The 12,377-nt window shown below is 40.1% G+C and overlaps 1 non-coding gene across 1 annotated transcript; it reads right to left on the reverse strand.

The window, feature by feature from the left end:
* Positions 1 to 10,901: 10,901 nt before the first annotated feature.
* Positions 10,902 to 10,974, reverse strand: TRNAD-AUC (transfer RNA aspartic acid (anticodon AUC)). The gene has a single exon. It is a non-coding gene; the product is annotated as a tRNA-Asp (tRNA).
* Between the last annotated feature and the right edge of the window lie 1,403 nt (positions 10,975 to 12,377).

A 12,377-nucleotide genomic window follows, 5' to 3' on the forward strand; every position in this document is an offset into this window, starting at 1 on the left:
GTAAACCTCATTAATCAATTCTAATGAAATAATCCTCATATAAACCCTCTGATGTTGGCCAGAAAGGGCCAAGTATTGTTGACGCTCAATAAAAATGTGTGGAAGGACCAAACGTTGAACTGTCTCTCCTTTGGAAACAGGTACAGAAACATACAACCTGTCCATCTCACGTGGCTGCTCTGCTCTGACTGGATGGAGCGAGGAGGATGGTTTCTACTCTTGCTAAAGCAGAGGAGAGAGGCAGCTGGAATGAATGATTAGATGAGGGCTGAATATAAAAATTTAATGGACATAGATTATTTGAATGACACCAACCTGAATTCACATTTTATATTAATTTTACTTTGCAGACTCAGTGTCTGCGTGAAAACCTTCTTCCCTGCTCTTCGGATTCCTCATCTATTGTTCTCTAAACCTTTTAATACTGTCATCAGTCTTAATTCCTTGGTGACACCTTATGCTAACCCACAGCCTCAAAGTATGTCCATTGTAATTACTTTCCCGAGATACTTGGTGACAAGTTTGATCTCATTATAAATTGTTGAATGGTTGCTGGAACCGATTTTATTGACCTTGATCTTTGGAGAAATTGATACCCTTCTTGGTTTTCTGCTTGACTTGATGGTGTTCTAACAATTACGGAGATTTATTAAGGTGTTTCAGAAATTGTTTCTTCCGTGTTGGAAACGTAGCCTCTCGACTTTCAAAACTGAGAAGACGTGGAAGCTTCTGTTGTTGTTTTGCAAAAGCAAGCTTTTCTTGGAGCTGAATAGTTTTGCCTTTAGGAGAAGCCTGTTATCAATAGACTATGTGAGGCGTCACACATACTACACAAAGCTTAGAAAATCACTCGGCAGACATAGCTTAAAAGATTTCCATGCAGTCAGGTAAGATTCTGAGCCACGCAGATGACATTCAACAGTGGCAGTAGATTTTTTATTTTTTTGTTTTGTTTTTTCTCTTTTAAAGGAAGAAGTGTGGAGGGAAGGAAAGAGAAAAAAAATTACAAAAATATAAAAATGCCCTCAAATTTTTTTTCCTTATAGTAAAATTCCTTTTAGTGAAACTACAAGAAATGAGGGAAATGAAAAATCACCATTAGGCAAACACCATAATAATCATTATTTCAGGCGAAATTCACCAAGAGACCCTAACATCGATGGGAGACACTTTGAGGAGAAACAGGATATTTGCATAGTCTCCAAGTGTCCCCCTCCAATATATTTATTAATTAGAATGGGGAAAATATTAATTTACAGCAGAGAAAACTGGTAGACACCACCTTAACCAAACGGTCACGGTTAACATCACTCGCAGTAAGACCTCTCAACCCCGTGCGCCCCAACACGAGCACTGAGAGGTGCTCATCTGTGTGGTTCTTGATTAAAACACACATCCTCAATCTAATCATGAGAAAGCATCAGACAAGCCCACGCTGCCCTCACGTTTTGAACTGAAGTTGTTTAAAAACCTGATACTGTTGAGTGCTCTCAAGGTTGAGTCTTACGTCACTACCGAATGAAGTAGCTTATGTGACGTTAAATCTGAAAAGACTGATCTGCGATGCCAGTTTCTTCTACCTCCCTGTCTCCCCCTCACCCCTCTCCTCCTCCACCCTTCCCTTCTTTTCCTCTCTTCCTTCCTTTCCTCACTTTTCAATTTTTTAAATTAGAATTTTTTTCTTTATATATATGCACACATACATATATGTGTATATATATGATTTAATGTAAAGGCTTAAATGGAATCCTATCACAAAATTTTTAGGGCTATGATTTCTTTTTCTCTTTCGTTTGCCTCCTTTTGCTTCTCTCCTTTGCTCCTCCCCAAATCAGGCCAACCTGACTTCTTACGAATGTGTTCTATTCTGTGCTCTATAATTAAAAACAAACTGCATATAGATATACTCCTATGCACACAGGTATACAAACAGAAGGCAATTTTTCCATTCTTTAAAAAATGACATTATAGTACTCCTACTTTTATGCATTTTCTTTTTCTCACGTAAGAAAACGTCAAGGAACTCTCTCCAAGTAGGTAGTAGAATTCTAACTCGTTCTTTTAAATAATGCAAATTATTTCACGATGTAAATTTATCTTCATACATTCAACCATCCCCCAAATTGACAGCCATCCTCTTTGCTTGTGGCTCCTGACCTTCAGGAACAGTTCTGCAGAAAACATAGTTATCGATAGCTTTAGATACCTTTATTTTCCAGTAGAATTGCTCCATCAAAGGGGGTCAGTATATGAAATTTTGTTAGATGTAAATTTTCTTCTATGCCTAGATTATATATGCGGTCTCTTACCTTTTCTCCTAACATGTTTATTTATTTTATTTAGCTATACAGAAGAGTCTCGTGTACACCTGGAGATGCTTTGTACGCGGTGTGAGTAAAGGCCCGTCTCCTTTTACTCCTCCTTATGCAGCACTGGCTTTGCCACTGAGCTTTTTAAATGAATCGGTTCATTACTTATGAAATGAACGCATCCCTGTGTCACACACACACTGAGATCTGTTTCTGGATTATCTAGTTTATTCCATTGACTTATTATTTTCCCTCTGTTTTCATGTCAATACCATAATGGTTTTATGACAGTGGCTTTATAGTACATCCCTATTGTCATTTGATTTTTATTTTTTAATTTTTTTTAGTTTTTGCTAATGGAGGTGCTGGGGATTGAACCCAGGACCTCATGCTTGTAAGCATGCACTCTATCAGTGAGCTATTCGCCCCACCCCTGTCATTCAATTTTTAAATAGCTTTCTTGGCTATTCTGGATATTTATTCTTACATATGAAATGCGAGATAATCCTAATGAAATAAAAGATTCTTTTGGGATACTAATTTGAATTACATTGATTTACATGATTACTTTTGGGAGAATGGACATTTTTATTATCACCTTCCCAAGCAACAATGTTGTATCTTTGCATTTGTTCCAGTGTTGGTCTATGTCTTGTAGTAACACTTGTGCTGCTCTTCATGCGCGTGCTGACCTTGTATTGCCACTGCTTCTAGTTGTTGTCGCTTCTGTGAATGGAACACTTTTTCCATTTGCATTTATAAGTGTTATTACTTCTGCAGAGAAAAGCTATTGATTCAGAAGTATTTCTCTTGAACCCAGCAGACAGATTATTTCAGTGAGTTTCTTCATCAGATTTACCATCCATTCAAGAGCTATGCTCTGAGTACTCTTCTAAGCGCTAAGGATGGAGCCGCTGACAGAGCACACAGGACCTCTGCCCTAATGGAACTCACAGTCGAATGCTTACAGTAACTGGAGGGGGACGTATGGTCTCAATCATTGAGACTGAGGGGCAGGACAGGCTGAAGGAGCAAACTCAGAGTATTTATACGACTTAACGGTGTCCTGCACAATATGGAAAGTGACAGTCTCAGCCCAGAGAGTGAATCTCCTCCCCATCTGACTTTTCTGGCAGGAAAGAGCTCTCTGTAGGAGGCCCCTCTGTCTTGTCAGTTTAGCAGAGCTGTGCCGTCCCTAACCTTAAACCAGGCCCCCCCATGTGCCACTCATCTCCCCCCCAGATCTTCTGCTGACACAACACATTGCTTAACCTGTTGGTTCTTCTCATAGATCAAAGGAGGAAAAATGAAGAAAAAGTAACTAACATATGACCAGACCTCTCCCCTCGCTTCCTCTTCAGTAATGTTGTGAACAGACTGTGTGAGCAAGATAGTATCTAAAGAAACGTCACAAGGAGTCAACAAGTCCGTTGCCTACTCCATGGTTAACTGCGATCACGTCCCCTTTTCCAATTAAAAACTTTCATGGCCAAGCAGAATTCTCAGAGCTGGTTTGGGGGACATCAGTCTGCCTTCTTTCCAGATTCCTGGCTTTCTGATTAAAAGCAACGTTTTCCATTTCAGTGAACACTTGCCTCTCACGTATTGGTTTCTGAGCGGCGAGCAGCCAGACCTGAGCTCAGTAACAAGTCCTCTCTGCTACAAGCCTCTGTCAGAGGCTTCCACAACTTTCCCCCTCAGTGCCCCTGTATTTCCCCACTACATCTTTTCTTTCCTGCTTCACATGCTTTCAGAGTGTAGGTGCTCTGAGACAGATCTTTCAACTTATGAAGTTGGGACGCACCAAAAATCCATGTGTTGCCATTTAGAACTCAAGAAGGAAGGTAATGCAAAACAGGGCTGTTATTTACCTAAAATTTTCTAGAGACCAGTGAGTTAATCACTACATCATCTTTAGTTCCTTTATCCATATATTTGTAGACTTTTCGTTGATTTTCATCACAAAACAGTGTCGAGTGCTTTGTTAAGGTGTAAGTAGACGGTTATTCCTCTGGCTCAGCCGCTTATAAGTGCACACTGATAACTTGGCTACATAGCCCTCTTTTCGAGACAGACAAAGTTAATTTCCTTGTTTTGTTTTCAAATAATTTTTGAGATACCAAGATACAAGTCATTTTAGTGATTAACAATTGACTCTATCTCTTCTGAAACTTGACTCACACCATTTTCTATAGCTCTGGAATAATTCCTTTGATGACTATAATAAATCAAAGATATCTTGTCCAATAATTTGCTGCCTCATAATCCTGGTAAGATTGTTAGTCTTTATTATTGCCTGTCTAGGCTCTCGCATCCAGGGGTTGATTATGACAAATCTGAATTGTACATTAATCCTTCTCTAGTTTTGTTTTCAAGCATATTAACTGAAATTTATAAACCAATTTCTGTTTATATGCCTCTGGAACAAGCATAGGGCACTCAATGGTTGCAGAGGCTTCATGGACATAGTTATTGGTGATCAATAAAAGATTCTATAAGTGATTAGCTATTTAACTTTGGGGAGGGGGGAGCCCAGATAGACTAAGGGATGAGCTCCATGGCAGACAGAAATGAGCTGAGTGCCTGGGAATCATGCTTCCTGTGAGTGAGAGACGCTCAAAGGCTGGAGTCATGTCAGTGTACTCTGCTGTCTTCCTTCTCCCTGCTGCCAAGAACCACGTACTCTGCATTCTGTTAATGTGATTTCTTAGTATTTTCCCTTATTATTATTAGGTTCTCCCAGATGGACATTATGTTCTTTGAAAATAAAAATTATGTCTTTATTTCTTCATTTTTGACCAATCTTTATCACCCAGTCCAGAGCCACACAAACATACATGTGACACTTAATGAATGTTATTGACATGTGGGTTCAGGGGGGCTAAGCCCGGCCAGGCGGCCTGGGAAGGCGGGCAGGTTATGCAGTTGCTGGTTGTGCTATGTCAGTAAGATAAAACCTCTCATGCTGTTTTCCTGCTATTGAAACATCTTAATTCAGAAATAACAACCTAAGGTTAAGCAGCTGAGGCAAGTCCTTAGGGAAACCGGAGTATATGAAACAATTTCTGATCAGTCAAGTTTAGCTCCCCCATTGGGGGGCGGGTAGTAAATTGTCTCTTTTAGGGTGTACCAGGGGGTAGCAACTGGCTGTCCAGATGATGCGCCCCTCTGCTTGGGAATGCCTAGACAGCTGGAGAATTATCAGAATCAGAACGCCCCTCTACACTAGGTCACTGGGAGCAGTACCTTTGGGCTGAGAGCTTCGCCCTTTAAGGAAGTAGCATAAAGGTGTAGGTTGAATTCAGTGCCTATTTCCCATTTTCCTAATGTTTGAGTGTGGATTCCTTACATTCTTGGCTATTTTGAAAATACCAAGAAATACTGGTCTTTCAAGAGGCCAAACTCATAATAGGAGGAGCAGTTATGAAGAAACTTCTCTTAAATGCTTACATGGGGAGGACGGTAGAAGGTTGGTTATTGATTTGCACCTTTGGTAGAAGCTGATTGAAAATTCAGGGTTAGAACTATGCATTCTCCTTGAGTCTAGGCTATGCGACCATTTAGGACAGAATGCTAGTCATTGCTACCGTTAATTATATGCTCATTGTGTGCCAGACACTCTACACATCCACAATTAGTCCTCACAACAAATCTGAAAGGTAGGTGAAATTATCCTTATTTTGCAGACGAGGATATGAGGTACAGAGCATGTGGAGCAGTTAGGTTATTTACCAAAAGTCACTCAGCTAATAAGCAGCAGAACCTTGTATGGCTTGGATCTGTGGGAATAGAACTCAGAAACCCATGAGCTGTTAAAAACTCTGCCCTATGCTAACAAAATAACGTGAAGCGACCTTTACAAATACTATTTCTCATTGTTTTGGGGTTGAATTCATAGGCAGGGACCTTGCTTTCTATCATAATTAATAATCCACTACAGACATGTTTGAGTGAAGAATTTCTTTGGGCTTATCACTAATATAAATGGACATTTTACAGGTAATTATCTAAATCTCTACTTGCGCTTACTTTATGGCAATATGTTTAAATTTGCATCAGCATACACATAATGGTAAACTTCAATTTGTTTCGTTTCTATACACATAGTTTTAATATTAAAATTATGGTAGAGAACCACATTTGGCCACCAGATGGCAGCAATGCAGGATTTTAAAAGCCTTCCAAATAAAATCTCTTCCAGAGACTGTATCTTAAATTTTGTTAATTCAGCTTGTGCCCTACTGAAATATACCTTCATATTATCTCAGGAGAAAGGTGTATTTCATTTTGGCATAGGGAAAGTGAGCTTAAACTCTGAATTATTGGAAGCCTGGATTAATGAGGTTTTAATATATAGACATGTTTACAATAATTAACAGGATAAATTCTTTTTCTTAAGGAATTGATCACATTCATTACAGCATATAAATATGTAGTTTAAAGTATAAATGGTTCTTATCTGGAAGTAGAACAGAATAAACTGTATTTAGTTGCACTTATTAGCAGTTTTAAGTTAGATTATGGACTTTATGATAATAGCACTACATTTTAATAACACAGTAAGATTTAGGCTGTTCTCTCCCAGTTAGTCTGAATTAGTGTTTATTTTATTATATGTTTCCACACTAAGTTAAAATATGGTAATGGTGTAAGTACTGATAATGATGATAATACTAATATATTACATCAAAGGAGTTCTGAATAGTTGACCAAGCATTTTCCTATAATCTATCTCATTTTGTGATTGATAGCTGGTAGACTGATTTATGTATAAGATCAGAAATTGTAGAAAGATATTACAATATTTGTTCAGGAAATACTTCCCTAACTCTTTCTTACTTGATGACTATGTGGCCCTCCTGACAAACATAAACAGCTCAGTTTGAAAAACATAGAGGTGGGGGGGGGAAGGATGAGAGGGGATAAATTGGGAGCTTGAGATTTGCAGATACTAATATGTATAAAATAGATAAACAACAAGTTTGTACTGTAGAGCACAGGGAACTCTATTCAATATCCTGTAGTAACATAAGGTGAGAAAGAATATGAAACGAATATATGTATGTTTATGTATGACTTAAGCAGTATGCTGTTCACTAGAAATTGACACAACATTGTAAACTGACTATATGTCAATAAAATATATAAATATATACACAAAATAAAACAAAACAAAAATCAACAAAAAGATGCTGCCCTTAATGTACAGACATACTGTTCAATGAATTTTTATCAATCAGTTTACACTACTTTATGCTGCATTAAAGAATAATCCTCTAAATCTAAAAAAAAAAAGGAAAAACCTGCAGGAAAATAGATGCATAATTTTATGGAAGATCACCTTTGTCTCAAACGCTTAGACGACTGATTCCTAAGGAATCCCTTTTGTGGAAGTTAATGTATCCCTCATGGGTAACCATTAGTGAGGTTTTGTGAAATGACAGACAACATTCTTGGATTATATTCAACTTAAAATTACAATTAAAAATCACTTAACTCTACATCTAGTGTCAAACCCAGGACTTAACAGGTTTCCAACACATCTGAGAATTCATTAGCCTTCCTTCTCCTTTGTTCTTTGACTTCTCTTGATTTCACACTCAGTGTACTGATTTCTTCCTCAGCCATGCAAGAAGATCTAATAGTATCTGTCTACGATACTTATTTTTTAATGCAGAACAATTCCTCTCCCAAGGCCAGTGTTAATTATACTGTCAGGATGTAGTGGTGGAGTTAACTCAGTTAAAAAGAAAGGGAAAAAAAAAAAAGAGAAAGCAATTGCTAACTTGAGGCAAACTTTTGAGTTTGAGAACACAGCAGAAACACTCGCTGGACAGGGGATTAAATTTCCATGTGACTCTGGATGTGTGAAGACACATGGTGGTTGGTGATTTAGTGAGTTAAGAATAATAATCCTTTAATTGCTTGGCTCCATATCTAAGGCTCTTCAACTGATTTCTATCTCAGGAGAACATTCCTGTCCATCCTTAGGGGAGAGATAGGGCAGACTTTCTGCTCCCCACTCTTTGTTTGTGGGTCCTCAGACCTAGCCATCAATTCCACTGTCTCTAAATCCCAGCTGCTAATCAGGGTGGGCTCCACACCACCTCCAGGTGGGCCACTGGCTGAGTTGTCTTGAGCACTTTTCTTAGGCTCTCTGAACCTTCATCATCAGTAACATTGAGGTGTTCACACCTGCATAGGACCATGCATGCAAATGTATGCAAATATATGCAAAGAGCCCTCATACACAGCCTGGGATGTTTCTAATCCCTTTGCTCCTTTCTGTTCTTTCTAACCTTTCCTCAAATTCTCCTTCCAAGAGGGATCGCAGTCAACGGTTTGCAGACGGATCGTCCCCAATGCCCCCTTCTTTCTGCTTGGTGTTCTTTCTCTGCATATTGTCTTTACAATTTTTTTAAACTGAGGTATAATACTCATTTCAAGTGTTCATATTGTCTTACCATAATGATTCTAAGGCTTTGGGGATTTAGTGGACTTGTAACATTTAAAGAAAAATTTGAGGTCTGATATAAGGCGGCAACACTGTATTTAGCCAAGTAGGTTAAAAAGAAATCTACCAGCTACTGTCACCACCATTTAACAGAAGATATGTTTTAACACCCAGAAGGTAAGAAGGATGTAATTTTGAAATAGAGGACCATCTTTAAATGTCCTACACGTACTATGACAGGATGGTAAGCAAAGCTGCTGTCTTGATTCTGTGAGGAAGGACCCTGGGTCACGGGCAGTGAACAGCCAGGACCCCCTGTCCCGTGCCCCGGGGGTGACAGGCCAGGCATCTCTCCCCCAGAACACATACGCATGCCCACAGAGGGGGGAAGATTGAGAGGGTGCGGGGAGGTATCTTGGAAAGGTTAGCGAGCCATTGGCAGGAAAAAGGAAGATACAGAGAGAGTGAAGAGGCAGGAGAGACAAAGAAGCTTGAGTAGAGGGAAGAGACTGAGGATAGAAGGATGAGAGATGGGAAGAGGACTTTCAAAAGTTTTGGTACTTTTCCCCCAGGAACTAAAGTAAAAAAGGAAATTATTGGGAGAGGAATTAATTAGGAGCATGGGATTAGCAGATAGAGACAACTGTGTATAAAACAGATAAACAACAAGCACCTACCATAAAGCATGGGGAACTACATTCGATGTCTTGTAATAACCTATAATGGAAAAGAATGTGAAGCTGTACACCTGAAATGAACACAATATTGTAAATCAACTGTAGTTAAATTTAAAAAAAGAAAAGAAACGAAAAGAAAGTAAATTATTTTTCAACTATCTAGGATAATGGACTGAGTTTTTTTCTAGATTCTTTGAGTAGAAGCAAGTTTTGTAGAGCTCACATTTGCTTCGTGTACATATGGCGATGCATCGTGGCTCTTTTCTTCACTGGCCATAGATAGAGCGGGCGCTGGTGTGCAGGAGAGCCCGGCCGCCCAGGGTGGACACTGAGCCGGCCTCGCTCCCTCAAGCCCCAGCCCTCACCTGCTCTCCTCACTTTCCCGGGCCAGCCCCTGGGTGGCTCTCTTGTCCCTGGTGGCTGTTAAGTGACTGCTGTTGCCTCAGCTCCCCTCTTAACTCTACAGATCTGTGGCCCCAACCAGGGCCAGGGCAGGGCAGGCTCTCTGCTTCACTCAACAGATTTTTAAAAATTGAAGTATAATTGGCATATAACTTTTGTGTCAGTGTCAGATGTACAACATGATGATGTGATATTTTTATATGTTGCAAAATGAACCACAAAAAGTCTAGTTAACATCTGTCACCATGAGTGGTTACACATTTTTTTCTTTTTGTGATGAGACCTTTTAAGATCTACTGTCTCAGCAACTTTCAAATATATGATACAGTATTATTAACTACAGTCGCCGTACTGCACATCACATCCCGAGGACTTACAGCTGGAAGTTTGTTCCTTACGACCCCTTTCCCTCATACAGGGTTTGTACGAGGTTCTCCAACGGGATGCTGTGTTTTTCAGGTTTTGAAAACTACTCTCCAGGGAGTGGTCCGGGGGGCACTTGAAAAATACCACTTAGAAGTTGTTCTTGTGGATCCTAAATGTTTTGAGACAGAGTAGACGCTAGCTCACTCCTAACGCCTGTCTGCCTGCATTTCCTTCTCATCAGCAGCAGGCTTTCCAAGTCCCCGGTGTCCCTTGCCTTTAGTCCTTCAGGAGCTGGCATTTCCTGAGCACTGCTTCACCTTCCTCCTCCTCCTCACAACGCATAAGTCCACATCGCCAGCCTCTGCTATTTCTCCTTCGCTGAGAGTCAGTCAGCCTACGGGCATCCCTCTCATGGACAATTATTACATATTACACTGATGCAGAGCACATTTAATGACAAGAAGGATTGACTGTTACTGCGGGCTTATCAATTTGATAGTCTAGAGAATTTTATCTCCCTGTTGTGTAGAGAAGACGGTGTTACTTCTGACTGGGAGCCACCACTTTCATTGTATGCCCAATTCTTCCAGCCATTGGCTTCTCTGGTTGATTTTTTTTTTTGGTAGGGGGAGTTAATTAGGTTCATTTATTTTATTTTGTTTATCTGTTTTTTGTGTGTGTGTGTGTGTATGATGGAGGTACTGGGGATTGAACCCAGGACCTTGTGCATGATAAGCACCCACTCTACCACAGAGCTATACCCTCCCCTTGCTTCTGGTTGATTCTTTGAGCGCACATCAAGGTCTAGAAAAGGTTTCTTCCCTTCCCCCCAAAAAACAAAACCAAACCCCCCCCCACAACGATTTACTTTTATTCCAGTCATGGAAACCACAAATCCTCTAATTGTCACAGATAACAAGGAGCGCTCTCTGGCAGGGAAAAGGAAACGCACGTTGGATGTTCATGCTCACTTATCTCACGCCCTTCCACATGCCATCTGCTAAAGGGAGATGAGACTTTGCCACCCTGCTTGTGGCCTCCGGTAGCCCAAGGTGGAGAAGAAGAGCTTTTACCTCATTAGGAAACAGTCCCTCCAGGTGCTCCAAGGAGCCGCACTTGCAAAGATGATCACTGATCATCACGTGTCCTGGTAAACTTTGATCCCTGCAGTGAGAAGTGCTGGCCCCGATTCTAGTAACAAAGGCGAGGAAGTCCTAGCTGGTGGCGTGGCCAGAGTATCTTCACCTACAGAGTGACAATTCCTGGGCTCCTTCCTCAGGATCAGTGTGGTAGATTGGAAAGACCAGTCTCCAGAGCCTGCAGATCAGTTCCTTGCTGTGTAACAGTTGCTAGAAATTCCTGAGTCTCCATTTCATCACCTGTCAGAGAGGCTTAATTAGTTAATTTCTGCCTTGACACTTTATAGAATAAATAGTAATAAATAAATAATAATACAATTTATTATTTGTCATAAGGAACAATAATTGTATTATTGTTTATTTCTGCCCTGACACTTTATAGAATAAATAGTAATAAATAAATAATAATATAATTTATTATTTGTCATAAGGAACAATAATTGTATTATTATTTATACATACAATACAAGAATAAATAATAATACAAATAACTAACAAAAATACATTGAGATCTGGCTCTAAAACAGCTCTGGGCTGTGTCTCTTATTAACACGTGTGATTTAGACAGAGGGTAGAATTTCATCCTCCCGACAAGCCACGGGAATGTTTGTTATTATTCCCATGTTACAAGTGGAGAGACAGGTTTAGTGGGGTGAGGGACTTCCGTTACATCAAACAGCTAGGAAGAGCCAGAGCCTGGGGGAACCCAGGCAAGATGTCTCAAAGCTGTGGCCATCACATGGACCCAAGTCTTTCTCAAGCTTCAGAACTGTACTGACCCCTTTAATGGGCAGGGGACTGGGGTGAAGATTCTCGGATCCTTATATTGGATGTGAATTATTTTTGTTCCATGTTGCTAAATTTCCATTAGCTGAAAATTAAGTATCTGATAGTAGAGGAGAGAGGTTGTTGCTTTGGTCTTTACCACGTGGCTATGGCGCTGATCGCTAAAGGCATAAGAGCTTTTGAGATCAGCATTAACTCTCTGACCGCGTGCCCTGTGATGGTTCAGTTCTGCCACTTTTCTTGA

Source organism: Camelus bactrianus, chromosome 29 (assembly GCF_048773025.1).
Source record: "Camelus bactrianus isolate YW-2024 breed Bactrian camel chromosome 29, ASM4877302v1, whole genome shotgun sequence".
Lineage (NCBI taxonomy): Eukaryota > Metazoa > Chordata > Mammalia > Artiodactyla > Camelidae > Camelus > Camelus bactrianus.